The following is a 16961-nucleotide window of genomic DNA, read 5'->3' as shown; positions in this document are numbered from 1 at the left end:
CACCAAAACTTCAGGATCCAGGAAGTTTCTCCATACCGTGCAAAATTGGTTCTGAACTCATACCGAGAGCTTTCTGTGACTTGGGGGTTAGCGTTAGCCTACTTCCGTACTCTTTATGTAAGAAGCTGGGCCTCTAGAATATTAAATTGACTACTATGACACCGCAATTAGCTGACCATTCATGCAGATACCCAATGGGAATAGTGAAAGACGTGCCAGTAGAAGTGGGTGGATGTATCATTCCCACATATTTTATTATCTTGGATATGGAGGAGGATCCCAAGATACCGATCATCCTTGGAAGACCATTCCTTTCCACAGCTGGAGCCATCATTGATGTGAAAAGTCATAGGTTATCTTTGGAGATCAGCAAAGAAAAGATCGAATTTGATTTATCTGATTCCTCCATCTGCAACCCCTCTTCTCAGGGCAATTCTAACAAGATCAACATACACAAAGTCGAGGAGTGCAGTTTCCATGAGAGTTCCCCTCCAGCGAGCAATAAGAAATACATTTGTCCTGCATGATCGAAACTAAAGGCGCAGACTAGAGCATTAACCCTAGGAGGAGAGCCGTGCTTCCACGGGTTTAGTCCACACTAGCTGAAATGGGGTCGAGCTAAAGACCTAAAATAAGCGCTTCTTGGGAGGCAATCTAAGGGTTTTTCATTCTAGTTTGTTGTTTTAGTTTAGTTGAGTATTTTTTTATTATTTATTTATTTTTAGGTATTCGTTTTCAAGATGTGCAGAGCCTCTACGAGCTGGCCATGAGCGTTTCATGGGCGTGGAGGCGTCAGAGGAACCGAAGGAGCGAAAGGCGAGTCACCGTGAGCCTAAAAGAGTCGGCCGTGTGATCCCACATGGTCGTGCGAAGCCAACAGAAGGATGAAGGCCACGGGCTGTGCAACCTTGCATGACCGTGTGGCCTATGCAGAGAGAAGAAGGACATAGGCCATGCCAATTGGCACGTCGTGCGAGACTGCTAGAGAAGGAGAAGGCTCAGGTCGTGCCAATTGGCACGACCATGAGACATGACTAGAGAAGAGGGAGGACTGGGCCGTGCCAATTAGCACAGCCGTGTGACCTTGGCCGAGGGGAGAAAAGAGGATGTCGTGCCAATCGACACGGTCGTGTAGAGCCCTACCTAACCCGGTCGTGTCTATAAGACACGGTCGTGCCCCTACCCGTGCGTGCCGCCCACCTCTCCAAAAAATCCTATTTCCATCTCCTTCTCTCCCAAAAGCCTTCTCCTCCCTACTACACCTCATCAAACCCTAATTTCCCACCTCTAGAGCTCATTTTTGCTTAGATCTACATCTAGATCTAACACTTCTTCAAGCCACAAATCCGAAAAGAGAGAAGAAACTTCCCTTATTTTCCTTTCTTCTCCTCCTCTCCCATCCTCAAGACCCATCTCCACAAGAAATTCCTCAACCCTGCACCATGTCGTAGATCTTGAAGAGACTTCGTCCAGGAAGCAGTGGATCTGGCGAAGGAGAGGCATCGGGAGGCGACAAAGGCAAAGGGAAGGCGTCTTCTTCAAAAGGCAAAGGAAAAAGGGTGGCACACAACGAAGGTAACGAAAACGAGTTCAATATTATTTTTAGAAATCATGAACAAAAAGTTAGATTTGATATCCTTGTCGCTAGAAAAATTACATGCACTAAATATATGGATCCCATTATTATGGACATGCTAGGAATTAGGGATGATATAGATTAGATGATTAGCTCTTTAGATTGGAATGATATTATGTACGCTCATGCATCAACTTACCCCCGCCTAATCCTTGAATTTTTGAGCTCGATTGATGTTAAATTTTCTTCTGAGAATGACTACGTAGGGGTCATAACTTTTAGGATGATGAATAAAGAAGTTCGGTGGACTTTTAGTAATTTCAATAATTGTTTTGGTTTACCCATTGGTGGCGCCCGTGGATTTGATGATGAAATAAGATGGAATGATTTTGGACGTCGATAACCGGATCAAAATTCCTTATGAACCCTCTATAGTCAAGGCATCCCGCATGCAAAACCCGACCTTTAGATACCTTCATTGAGTAATGAGCAAAATGATCTTTGGTCGAGGAGAGAGTGATGGGGTGGTTAGAAAGATAGAACTCTATTCTCTTTGGGTGATGTTGAATAAAATTGTTTTTGATTTTGGATTTCATTTTTTGTAAACTTTGTTAAGGGCAGCTAAGGCATCTTCGGGGATGATAGTGTTTGGTGGATTGATCACCCAAATAGCATTCAACCTGGGTTGTGCGCTTGATGGATTAGAGGTGATTCATGGTAATGACAAGATCGATATTGATTCTTGTCTTACTATGAAGATGATTTGTTGGGATGAGAATGTATTTGCTTTCCCTAGGACCAATGATTTTCCATTACCCTTTCCTTGCCCTGAGCACACTTCAGTTCACGACCCCGCGAATTGGGTGATTACTGATTTACACCCCGAGATTGTGCCCTCCATTGTAGAAGAAATCGAGTGCCACCAAGAGCCCTCATCATCAGAATTCCAACAACCTTCCGGACATCCAGAACCTCCTAGGCACTCTTTTGCATATGGCACGGGATCCTCTAGGTTTGATTTTTCTGACTTCCGTGCCTCTTTAGACTCCCTTCATGAGAAGTAAAATACCCAACAACGATTGTTGGAGGGTCACTTCAAGTTATCTGATGACTAGTTTAGGAAGGTATAGGATCATTTTCAGTTCACTAGGGACTTCTATAGTCAGGTGACAGGGTTTATTCAGGACTATGATGTTGACCAAGAAAGAATGAGAAATTTTATGGATAATATGGATATCACTAGACAACAAGTAGATGCCCTTTATCAATATCATCAACACCTTGGCCATCTTCTTGGTATGCCTAGATTTCCCCTTGACACACATCGGGGACCCCCTTATCCCCCGCCCCCGCCACCGTATTGATTTCATCGGGGCGATGAAAGGTCTAAGTCTGGGAGGGTGTTGTGTCTGTCTGCACATCCTGAGTCGAGTTTTCGAGTTTTCTTTTCTTTTTGTATTTTATTTTGTTTTACATTTTTCTAGTTTCATATTTATATTTACACTTTGCTTTATTTATTTGAGAACATCAAACCTTTTACTTTTCTCTACTACTTGTCCGATGGTAAAATGACTAGTATTTTCTTAGTTTATGTTTGTCAAGATAGTGTTAATATGTTTGGTGTATCTCCTTTCTCTATCTCTAGTAGCATGAAATGAGCTAAGTATTGTACGGAGTTTGGTATAAGTTCTGGTCTAACCTTAAGGATCTTATTTACACTACACTTAAGTACTTGAGCTTGAATAGTAGAAATACTTTTGGAATAGTTATGATTCATCTAAATTGTTTAGTACTTTTATTCCCATGTTGATTTCTTATTTACATTTTGGTTACTGGATGACCTTGGATCATGGAAGCTCATTTGGAAAAATTTAAATCCCAACATATACATCCTGCATGTGTGATTAGTGCTACACTATAACACCAAAAAAAATAATAAAATAAATAAAAAAATGAATAAGGGATAAAAAACAGTTGTCGTGAGTGGAAACTAACAATTCACCCCTTCGAGACCGAGTTAGGTTACTGGGAAAATGAATGTTATGTTTCTCTTGATTCTGAGATATCGTTTGAGACCTTGTGTAATTTAAGAAAAACGAACCAAGTGTGTGGCAGGTAAGTGCCTATCATCGGGAACCTTAGGAACTCAATTGTATGATGACTTAACTAGGATAAAGAATCAAAACTTGAAGAGTTTGAGCTACTTATTGCACCGAGCACAAAGAACTTATGCTTAGGCCATACTTAGGTAACTCCACGATCATGCTTACTAATGAAACTAGTTGATAGAGTTAGGTGAATGCACTAGGGATTATGAAACACTGTCAGGTGCTCATGAATATAGTTTGTAGTATTTTTCTTGAGGACAAGCAAAGGTTCAAGTCTGGGGGTGTGATGTGCATAAATATTATGATAGTTTATGCATATTTTTATGCACATTCACTTGCTTTATATCTACATATTCTTTGTATGATCGTCTTTTTTATCATGTACTCATCATATATACTATTTTCTACGGATATTTGCTCTTTGTTTGGTTTTGTATTGACAGGGATAACTTTTGGAGCGAAAACAGTGATTGTTGACGCACCAGAGTGAGCCAGAGAACACGACCGTACAAACCTTGCACGACCGTGTGGCCAAACAGAAGAGGAGAAGTGCATGACCGTGCGGCCAACCTAGAGGCAGATCAGAGCATGGCCGTGCATACTTGCACGACCGTGCCCCCCATGACCGAGACCACGGTCGTGCAGTGCACCCAGAGCCAAGAAAGGGCACGACCGTGCCATCCTTGCACGACTGTGCCACCGCGCTGTACCTTAGCCTATAAAAGGGGTTTTAACTCTTTTCCAAAAAGGGGAGAGCTGGGAGGAGAGCCGTCAATAGCAGAATCACTCTGGTGTCGTACCACACCATCCAGGACATCGGTCCAGCGATCTTTCATCACCACATCAACCCCAGAAGCAAAGGATTGGATTCGAAGATCACTCGTTGTCGTTGGATAAACATACTTCTTCTTTCTCTCTCTTCGTGTTGAGAATTTGTATGTTTATATACATCATGTCTTTGGGTTTTTCTTCGGCGTTTATGGAGTAGAGTCCTTGTTCTAGGATGAGGGAGTAATTGTGGATTGGTTTTGATGTAAGACTCATATTAAGTTTATATCCATTGGATGACTTCGCTTGCTTTGTTTAGACTACTCGATCTCTTTGTCGTGTTGATTGATTATGTAGGAATTGCCAACCTCGTAGAGGGAATACCTTAGATCGTACACCCGAGGGGTCCTAGTGACAGGGGTAACCTGTTCACGAACATCTAGGGTACTTCCTTGAAAGGAAAGGCGACTCCTCCACAAGGAAGTAAGAGACCAAACTAAGCTCCTTAATTCTATCTTTGATAACATCAATTAGAGTTATGTCCTTGTGATCTATCGAGGCGCCCTAGTGATAGGGATTAACTGTAACAGGATTTTATAAGGATTGTCTTTGTTTTGTGCTTAAGGATAATTACCTTAGCTTCCGACGAATGCAGGCTGATGGATAATGAGATCAACACCACCACAATGAAACCGAACTCCTAGAACTCTTCATTAACCAGGTTGATTACTTCTCGTTGCTAGTTCTTGTTTCCGCTTTCTAATCACTTTTCTTAGATGACTTACATGTTGGTTGGTCCTAGGAAGATCGTACCGGTTCCACTGTACAAAAATTTTATACAAGTGTCGAAACTTTCCTAAACAACCTATTGTGTTCTTTAGAAATTAAATTAGGAATCACAAACGGAACTTAACATTATTGATTCCAAATTTAACTTATCTGTTCTTAATGATTTAAACTTGGATCGCAAGCGGAACTTACCACTATTGATCCAAATCCACCTATGTTATAAATTCAATTAAATATTAATTTCCAAAATTGGCTTTCAGGTTAAACATGGCGAGGCACTAGGCCTTCTTGGATATGGGAGCAACCACCACTTCCTAGACAAAGTCTTTTAAGGAAAGCTAATATTTAATTTCCTAAAATAACATTAGGGTTAACCAAAAAGAACAATCAAATCACAAGATCGAAAAAAAACATAAACTTGAATTACAAATTCGAAACTCTAGAATCATATGCCTCTTGTGTTTGGTATTTCCAAAAATAACTATACAAAGAAAACTAGTATGATGTGGGAAACAATGACTAGTTATACCTTTCTTTGTAAGCAAATAACCTCTTGATCTTCTACCGTATTCCTCTTCTAATCTTGGACGTTGTGTGGGCAACAATCTTCCGAGATGAGAACCACCCAAACCCTTCTTCTCCAAGCAAGTTTCGGCCACCACAAAAACTCCAAGAGATGTGAGGTTCGGCCACCACCACCAAGCTCCAAGGGATGCTAGAAACAAAACCTCCTTTCTCTCCTTTTTCTCCTAGCTAGAATTGGCCACCATGGACTCCTCTTGTGTTGATGCTGCCGGCCACAAAGGAGGAAGAGAAGAGAAGGAGAAGGAGAAGAGGCTCTAGGGCCGACCACCACCAAGGAAGAGAGGGAGGAAAAATAGAATAGAGTTGTTACCCTTGAAGGCACCTCTACCCTCTCTTTTATAATCCTTGGCCTTGGCAAATAAGGAAATTTAAATAAAAACTTCCTTAATTCCTTTACCATGAAAAGAAAATTTTAATTGATTTAAAATCAATTTCCCTTTTCTTAAACAACATGGTTAGCCACAACCAAATCTCCAAGCAAGGAAAGTTTTAAAAACACAAGAATTAAAACTTCCTAATTTTGTTTCCAGAAATTTATAAAAAATTTCTCTAATAATTTATCCTTTCATGGTTAGTTATAAAAGGAAATTTCTTTAAATTAAAATCTCTATTTTAAAACATGTGGATGATTTCCAAAAAGGAAAGTTATCTCTAAAATTAAAATCTCCTTTCAATCTACAAATAAGGAAAGATATCAAATCTTTTCTTAATCTTTTGTAGAAACTTATAAAAGGAAATATTTAATTTTTTTAAACTCTCTTTTAAATCATGAACATGGTTACAAAAAGGAAAGTTTTATCAAAATTAAAATCTACCTTTCAATCTACAAATAAGGAATGATTTCAAGTCTTTTCTTAATCTTTTGTAGAAAGCTATAAAAGGAAAGATTTAAATTTTAAACTCTCTCTTAAAACCATGATATCCACATTAAGAAAAGATTAAAAATAAAATTCCTTTTAATATGGCCGGCCAATCAAGCTTGGGCTCCAAGCCATGGCCGACCAATTAACTTGGCTCAATCCTTTGTTCTTGGCCGACCCTAGCTTGGGCTTCAAGCTAGCTTGGCCGACCCCATTAGGATGGGTAAGAAGGTGGATAAGGGTGGGTATATTTCTCTATAATTAAGAGGCTACGATAGGGACCGAGAGGAGGAATTGGTTTTGGTCTCCCGATGAAATTAAGCTTTCCGTGTTTGCCCCGAACACCCAACTTAATTTCATCAATAATAATTCATACAACTAAAGAATTATTATTGAACTACCGCACCAATCCCAAATTACATTTTGGTCTCCTTTCTTATTATGAGTGTGTTAGTCTCCCTGTGTTTAAGATGTCGGATGCCCATTAATTAATTGAGTTACTGATAACTCATTTTAATTAATATCTTAGTCCAAGAGTAGTACCACTCAACCTTATCGTCATGTCGGACTTAAGTCCATCTACAGGGTTTAACATAACAATCCTTATGAGCTACTCTTGGAGACATTATCAACCTTCTATAATCAACAACACACACTATAAGTAATATCATTTCCTAACTTATCGGGCCTTTTGATTTATCAAGCTAAATCTCACCCTTTAATAAGTTAAAGAAATGAATACTAAATATATGTGCTTGTTATTATATTAGGATTAAGAGTACACACTTCCATAATAACTAAGGACTTGTTCTTTTATTAAGTCAGTATAAAAAGAACTTTCCTTAAATGGTCCTGCTCAATACACTTAGAGTGTACTAGTGTAATTTATTAGTCAAGATAAACTAATACCTAATTACACTACGACTATTCCAATGGTTTGTTCCTTTCCATCTTAGTCATGAGCTACTATTTATAATTTATAAAGAACCGATAACACGATCTCCTGTGTGTGACACCACACACCGTGTTATCTACAATATAAATTAATTGAATGACTACACTCAGTACATATAAATGTAGATACTTGACCAATGTGATTCTTATTTCTAAATAAATGTTTATATACAAAAGTTAGGCTTTTAGTATATACTCTAACATTACAACCATCGATAGTGTAGCTAATCCTAAGCGTGCCATCACTAGTGCTTATAACCAGTCTTCGTGGGATCGATATTCTTTATTACTGACGACGAATCCGTGCACTTGTGGAAGCATAACAGCCTATCATGCTAAGACTACCTCACCTAGGATTAGGAAGGTAGATAATCATCTGGGCCAAAACACTAAGGACTATAGATACAAGCCCCAAAATAGAAATGCTCAAGGATTTAATGATAAATCAAAATCTAGACATTTATGGAAAGAAAATCAAGTCTTGTGATCTGTTATGACTCCGCAAGTGCACAGATTCGTCGTTAGTAATAAAGATTATCGATCTCACGAGCACTGGTTATAAGCACTAGCGATGGCTCACTTAGGATTAGCTAAACTACCAATGGTTATAGGTTATCTAAAGAAAAGAGATTTGGAAACGGAAACGAGAACTAGCAAAGAAGAAGTAATAGACTTGGTTTATGAAGAGTCCTAGGAGTTCGATTTCATTGTGGTGGTATTAATGTATCACATTCTATCCTTTACTCATTGTCCATCAACATGCATTCGTCGGAAGCTGAAGTATCTATTCTTAGGTACCATATAAAGAAGATCCCTATGAAATCCTGTTACAGTTAACCCCTATCACTAGGGCGCCTCGGTAGATCACAAGAACACTGCTCTAATTGGTGTTACTAAGGATAGAGATAAGGAGCTTAGTTTGGTCTCTTACTTCCTTATGGAGGAGTTGCCTTCCCTTTCAAGGAAGTACCCTAGATGTTCATGAACAGGTTACCCCTGTCACTAGGGCCCCTCGGGTGTACAATCTAAGATATTCTCTCTACGAGATAGGAAATTCCTACACAATCAATTAACACGATATACAGATCGAGTAGTCAAAATAAATCAAGTGAAACCATCCAATGAAATAGAGGCATAAGTATGAGTCTTACATCAAACCAATCCATAACTACTCCCTCATCATAGAACAAGGAATCTACTCCATAGACGTCGGAGAAAACCCCAAAGACATAACGTTAAGCATACAATTCTCAAATAAGAAGAGAGAAAGAGAAAAGACGTTTATCCAACGATGACGAGTGATCTTCGGATCCAATCCTTTGCTTCTGGGATTGATGTGGTGATGAAGGATCTCTGGACGGAGGTCCTGGATGGCATGGAATGGCACCAAGTCGATTCTCTCTCTGATGACTCGCTTCTCAGCTCTCCCCCCTTGAGGAAAAGGGTTAAAATCCTTTTATACGCTAGAGTGTGGCAATGGCGGCACGACCGTGCCAATATGGCACGGTTGTGCCCTTTCTTGTCTCTAGCCGCACTGCACGACTGTGCCAATTGACACGACCATGTGAACTTTGGGCTAGGCTCCTGGGGCACGATCGTGCAAGGTTGCACGGTCATTCCTTGCTTGGCTTGGTCGTGGGGGCACGACCATGCTCTGATTTGCCTCTGGGTTGGCCGCACGGTCATACAAGAGTTGCACGGTCGTGCACTTTCGTTCTTCTGTTTGGTCACATGACCATGCGAGGTTGCACGACCATGTTCTCTGGCTCATTCTGGTGCATCGACAATTGCTATTTTTTCTCCAAAAGTTGTCCCTGTCAACATAAAATCAAACAAAGAGTAGATATCCAAACAAAAGAGTATATATGATGATTATATGATAAAAGAGATGATCATGCAAGAATATATACATATAGAGCAAGTGAATTTGTATTAAAACATGCATAAACGATTATAATATTTATGCACATCATACCCCTAGACTTGAACCTTTGCTTGCCCTCAAGAAAAATGCTGCAAACTATGTTCATGAGCTCCTGGCAGTATTTCATAATCCCTAGTGCATTCATCTAACTCTATCAACTAGTTTCATTGATAAGGTCGATTGTGGAGTAACCTAAGTATGACCTAATCATAAGTTCTTTATGCTCGGTGCAATAAGTAACTCAAACTCTTCAAGTTTCAATTCTCTGTCCTAGTTAAGTCGTCATACAATTGAGTTCCTAATGTTCCCGGTGATAGGCACTTACCTGCCACACACTTTGTTTGTTTTCCTTAAATTACATAAGGTCTCAAAGGATACTACTCGAAATTAAGAGAAACATAACATTCATTTCCTCAGTAACCTAACTCGGTCTCAAAGGGGTGAATTGTTAGTTTCCACTCATGACAACTATTTTTTTTATTCCTTATTCAATATTATAATTTTTTTTTGGTGCTAAAGAGGTGTAGCACTAGTCACAAATGCGAGATGCATATGTTGGGATTTAGATTTTTCCAAATGAGCTTCCATGATCTGAGGTTATCTAGTAACCAAAATGTAAATAAGAAATTACCATGAGAACAAAAGTACTAAACAATTTGGATGAATCATAACTATTTCAAAAATATTTCTACTATTTAAGCTTAAGTACTTAAGTGCAGTGAAAATAAGATCCTTAAGGTTAGGCCAAAACTTATACCAAATTCCATACAATACTTAGCTTATTTCATGCTACTAAAGATAGAGAAAGGAGATATACCAAACATACTAACACTATCTTGACAACACATGAACTAAGAAAATGCTAGACATTTTGCTATCGGACAAGTAGCAGAAAAAGTAGAAGGTTTGATGTTCTCAAATATTCCTCAAAACTATTTTTTTTAGAAACATGAAACAAATAAATAAAGCAAAGTGCAAATGAGATGCAAATAGAAATATGAAACTAATATAATATAAATAAATAAAGCAGACTAATAAAATATGCAAAATAGAAAAAAAATAAAATATGCAAAAAGAAAAGAAAACTCGACTCGACTCAGGTTGTGCAGCCAGACACAACACCCCCCCCAGACTTAGATTTTTCATTGTCCCGATGAAATCAATACGGTGGCGGGGTGGGGGATAAGGGGGTCCCTGATGTGTGCCAAGGAAAAATCTAGGCATACCAGGAAGATGGCCAAGGTGTTGATGATATTGATAAAGGGTATCTACTTGTTGTCTAGTGATATCCATATCATCCATGAAATTCCTCATTCTTTCCTGGTCAACCTCATAGTCCTGAATGAACCCTGTCACCTGACTATGAAAGTCCCTAGTAAACTAAAAATGATCATGTACCTCCCTAAACTGATCGTCAGATAGCTTGAAGTGACCCTCTAACAATCATTGTTGGGTATTTTGCTTCTCATTAAGGGAGTCTAAAGAGGCACGGAAGTCAGAAAAAATAAATCTAGAGGGTCCCGTACCATAGGTAAAAGAGTGCCTAGGAGGTTCCGGATGTTCGGAAGGGTGCGGGAATCCTAATGATGAGGGCTCTTAGTGGTACTCGATTTCTTCTATAATGGAGGGAACAATCTCGGGGTGTAAATCAATAATCACCCAGTTCGCGGGGTTGCAAACTGAAGTGCACTCGGGGTAAGGAAGGGGTAATGGAAAACCATTATTCCGAGGGAAGGCAAACCCATTCTCATCCCGACAAATCATCTTCATTGCAAGACAAGAATCGATGTCGATCTTGTCATTGCCATGAATGACCTCTAATCCATCAATCTCACAACCCAGATTGAATGCTATTTGGGTGATCAATCCACCAAACACTATCATCCCCAAAGATGCTTTAGCTACTCTCAATAAATTCTGTAAGAAATGAAATCCGGAATTAAAATCCACCTTATTCAACATCGCCCAAAGATAATAGAGCTCTACCTTTCTAACCACCCCATCACTCTCTCCTCGACCAAAGATCGTTTTGCTCATCACTCAGTGGAGGTATCTAAAGGTTGGGTTTTGCATGCGGGATGCCTTAGCTCTAGAAGGTTTGTAAGGGTCCTTTGATCTAGTTATCGACATCCAAAATTCATTCCATCTAATCTCATCATCAAATCCATGGGCACCACCAATGGGTAAACCAAAACAATTATTAAAAATCACTAAAAGTCCACTGAACTTCTTTATTCATTATCCTAAAAGTTATGACCCCTACGTAGTCATCCTCAGATGAAAATTTAACATCAAGTGAGCTCAAAAATTCAAGGACTAGGCGGGGGTAAGTCGGTGAATGGGCGTACATGATATCATTCCAGTCTAAAGATCTAATCATCCAATCTACACCATCCCTAATTCCTAGCATATCCATAGTAATGTGATCCATATATTTAGTGCATGTAATTTTTCTAGCAACAAGGATATCATATCTAGCTTTATGTTTATGATTTCTAAAAATAATATTAAACTCATTTTCGTTACCTTTGTCGCATGCCACCCTTTTTCCTTTGCCTTTTGAAGAAGAAGCCTTCCCTTTGCCCTTGTCGCCTCCCGACGCATCTCCTTCGCCAGATCCACCACTTCCTCGACGAGGTTTCTTCATGATTTGCAACATGATGTGCAAGGCTTTGAGAAATTTCTTGTGGAGATGGATCTTGAGGATGGGAGGGGGAGGGAGAAAGAAGGAAAATAGGGGAGTTGCTTCTCTCTTTCCAGATTTTTGGCTTGAAGAAGTGTTAGATCTAGGTGTAGATCTAAGTAAAGATAAACTCTAGAGGTGGGGATTAGGGTTTAGTGAGGTGTAGTGGGGAGGAGAGAGCTTTTGGGAGAGAAGGAGATGGAAATAGGGCTTTTTAGAGAGGTGGGCGGCGGACACGGGTAGGGGCACGACCGTGTCTTATAGACACGGCCAGGTTAGGTATGGTTTCTACACGGCCGTGCCAATTGGCACGACCCCCTCACTTCTCTACTCAGCTAAAGTCGCACGGTCGTGCCGGTTGGCACGACCAGCTCTTTCTTCCTCTCTGCATTGATCGTACGGTCGTGCCAATCGGCACGGCCTGTGCTCCCTTCTCCACTGGTCTTCTTGCACGGCCTGTGCTCCCTTCTCCACTGGTCTTCTTGCACGGCTGTGCCAATTGGCACAGGGTCTTTCTCTTCTCTGTATAGGCCACATGGTCGTGCAAGGTTGCACTGCCCGTGGCCTTTATCTCTCTGTCAGCTTCACACGACCGTGTGGGGTCACACGACTGACTCCTTTAAGCGCACGGTGACTCACCTTTCACCATTTTGATTCCTCTGACATGTCCACGCTCATGAAACGCTCACGGCCAGCTTGTGGAGGCTCTGCACATCTTGAAAATGAATACTCAAAAATAAAGAAATAATAAAAATGCTCAACATGAACTTATTAGAGAAATAAAATGATAAAAGGAATGATGAACTAAAATGAAAGAAAACCCTTGGGTTGCCTCCCAAAAAGCGCTTGTTTTAGGTCTTTAGCTCGACCTCATTTCAGTTAATGTGGACTAAACCCATGGAAGCATGACTCTCCTCCTAGGGTTAATGCTCTGGTCTGCACCTTTAGTTTCGCTCGTGTAGGACAAACGTACTTCTTATTGCTTGCTGGAGGGGATTTCTCATGGAAATTGCACTCCTCGACTTTGTGTATGTTCATCTTGCTAGAATTTCCCTGAGAAGAGGGGTTGCAGATAGAAGAATCAGATAAATCAAATTCAATCCTTTCTTTGCCGATCTCCAAGGATAAATTATGACTTTTCACATCAATGAGGGCTCCAGCTGTGGCAAGGAATAGTCTTCCAAGGATGATCGGTATCTTGGGATCCTCCTCCATATCCAGGATAATGAAATCTATGGGGATGATGCATCCGCCTACTTCTACTAGCATGTCTTCCACTATTCCCATTGGATATCTACATGAATGGTCAGCCAATTGCAATATCATAGTAGTCAGTTTAATGTTCTGGAGTCCTAGCTTCTTACATAAGGAGTATGGAAGTAGGCTAACGCTGGCTCCCAAGTCACAGAAAGCTCTCTGTATGAGTTCAGAACCAATCTTGCAAGGTATGGAAAAACTTCCTGGATCCTGAAGTTTTTGTGGAATATTTGCCATAAGTAGAGCACTACAATTTTCTATTAATTCTACAGTCTCGAAGTCGCCCTTCTGCCTCCTGTTAGATAAAATACCCTTTAATAATTTTGTGAACTTCGGCATTTGGTGTAGTGCATCTATCAGTGGTACTTCTATGTAAATTTCCTTTTGGGATGTTATCAGTTTCTGAGGGAAAGGAATTGTTTGACTTTGTAGGGGAATTTGAAAAGTTCCTTCAACTTTCTTGGTGATCTCCTCTCCATCCCTGTTCTGGATCTGATTGGGCAATGGTGGAGAGGGCTCTTCCTCTGAGTCAGGTCCTTTCTAAATAGTGATTTGGGGGTCTCCCAAAGTTCGTCCGCTCCTCAGCTCGATGCGGTTGCAATGTTCTACTGGGTTTATATCATGCTTCCCTTCAAATGTTCCCTATGCTCTTGCAAAAGACTGGGTTATCTGGGCTATCTAGTTGTCTTGCATCTTCTGATATTTTTCTGAATTTTCCAGTCTTTGAGTCAGTTGCTTGATCTCATTCTTCATCTCTTTTGCTTTGAGAGGGCTTCTTCAAGCATCTTTTCGATTCTGGACAGCTGTGAAGGTTGCTGTTGATAAGTCTGTTGTCCAGATGGGTAGCTCTATTGCCCAGGTTGATAGCTTTGTTTTCCTGGCCCTTGGTCTTGATTATTACGATATGAAAAGTTTGGGTGGGCCTCCATCCGGGGTTGTATGTGTTGGAGTACGGATTATTTTGCTTTTGGTTGTAACTAACTATTGCATCGCATTGCTCAAGTTGGTTTATCTGTGCTTGTATTGGCCCTAGGGGGTAAGTATCTTGAGCATGATCCGTACTTCCACAAGTTTCGCAAACACAAACTATGGCATTGGCCGTGTTGTTTCCCATGGCCTCAAACTTCTTGGTCAGAGTGTCCAGCTTTGCAGACATGAGTGTGACTGCATCTACGTCAAATTTTCCTGATGCCTTTATTGGATTTCTTGAGAAATAACTACCAGATCTTTTAGTTGCCCACTGATGGTGGTTCTGTGCCACATTCTCTATGATCTCTTTAGCTTCATCAAGGCTCTTATTCATTAGTGCTCCTCCTGCTACAGAATCGAGGGACACCTTCGTGTGATAGTTGATTCCATTGTAGAATGTGTGTAGAACCAACCATTTCTCAAGGCCATGATAGGGGCACTGTCTCAGCATACTTTTGAATCTGTCCTAGGCTTCAAATAATGATTCTGAGTCTATTTGTTTGAAGCTTGCAATAAAATTCCTCATGTGGGCAGTTTTGCTTGGCGGGTAAAGTTTATCTAAAAATTTCTGCTCACACTGCTCCCAAGATGTTATACTGTTTGCTGGAAGGGAATTTAGCCACTACTTGGCTCTGTCCTTCAGGGAAAATCCAAAGAGCAATAACCTTACTGATTCTGAAGGGACTCTGTTCACTTTCATGGTTCCACAAATCTCGTAGAAAAGCTCTAAGTGGTGGTTTTGATCATCGTGTGGTCCTCCTCCAAATTGATTCTGCTGAACCATGTGAATTACTACAGGCTTGATTTCAAAATTGTTGGCTTCGATTGGTGGTCGAGTGATGCTAGACCGAACCCCTCGTGCATAAGGTACTGCATAGTCCTTCAACAGTTTGTCAGAAATCCATGAAGATTCTTGTACTGCTTGAAATGCTTTTTGAAGGTTTCTTCTTCTCAAGAAACTCCTATCGATCTCTAGATCGAATGTTAGAAGTTGCCCTGAAAGATTAGCTCTTCGCATGCAAAAACAAGATATGAAATATAGTAAAGAAGAGAGTTAAAATAATAATATTTTTTTTAGCATTTTAATGAAAAATGCAAAAAAGAATAGAAAAGCAAGAATAAAATTATTTATCTCTAAATGCAAAATACTAGAAAAAGGAAAGATAAAGGAAAAAGAAACTAAGTCTAGTCTAATCTAATATGACTTTCGCTAATGTTATAGACACAGTCCCCAGCAACGACGCCAAAAACATGTTACGACTACGCAAGTGCACGGATTCATCGTCAGTAATAAAGATTATCGATCCCATTAGGATTGGTTATAAGCACTAGCGATGTCTCACTTAGGATTAGCTAAACTACCGATGGTTGTAGGTTATCTAAAGAAAAGAGATTTGGAAACAGAAACGAGAACTAGCAAAGAAGAAGTAACAGACTTGGTTTATGAAGAGTCCTAGGAGTTTGGTTTCATTGTGGTGGTATTGATGTATCACATTCTATCCTTTACTCATTGTCCATCAACATGCATTCGCCGGAAGCTGAAGTATCTATTCTTAGGTACCAAATAAAGAAGATCCCTATAAAATCCTATTACGGTTAACCTCTGTCACTAGGGCAACTCGGTAGATCACAAGAACACTACTCTAATTGGTGTTACTAAGGATAGAGATAATGAGCTTAGTTTGGTCTCTTACTTCCTTGTGGAGGAGTCACCTCTCCTTTCAAGGAAGTACCCTAGATGTCAGTGAACGGGTTACACCTGTCACTAGGGCCCCTCGGGTGTACTGTTAGAGTGTATACTAAAAGCCAAGCTTTTGTAAACATTTATTTTTGAAAATAAAAAGAATCACATTGGTCAAATGTCTACATTTTATTTGTTAAGTGTAGTTGTTTAATTAGTTTATATTGTAGATAACATGGTGTGATGTCACACACAGAAGATCATGCTATCAGTTTTTTATAAATTATAAACAGTTGCTCATGACTAAGATGGAAAGGAATAAACCATTGGAATAGTCGTAGTGTAATTAGGTATTAGTTTATCTTGACTAATAAATTACGCTAGTACACTCTAAGTGTATTGAGTAGGACCATTTTAGGTAAGTTCTTTTTATACTGACTTAATAAAAGAACTAGACCTTAGTTATTATGGAAGTGTGTTCTCTTAATCCTAATATAATAATAAGCACATATATTTAGTATTTATTTTTTTAACTTATCAAAGGGTGAGATTTAGTTTGATAAATCAATAGGCCCGATAAGTTGGGAAATGATATTACTTATAGTGTGTTGTTGATTATAGAAGGAATCTGTGTCCTAGTTATCTAAGTTGAGAATGTCCTCAAGAGGAACTCATAAGGATTGTCATGTTAAACCCTGCAGGTGGATTTAGTCCAACATGACAATGAGGTTGAGTGGTACTACTCTTGGACTTAGATATTAATTAAGTGAGTTGTCAGTAACTTAATTAATTAGTGGATATTTGTTA

This window comes from Zingiber officinale, chromosome 1A (genome assembly GCF_018446385.1).
Source record: "Zingiber officinale cultivar Zhangliang chromosome 1A, Zo_v1.1, whole genome shotgun sequence".
NCBI classification, from domain to species: Eukaryota; Viridiplantae; Streptophyta; class Magnoliopsida; order Zingiberales; family Zingiberaceae; genus Zingiber; species Zingiber officinale.
The sequence above is the reverse complement of the archived record's forward strand: the minus strand, read 5'-3'. Positions refer to the sequence as shown.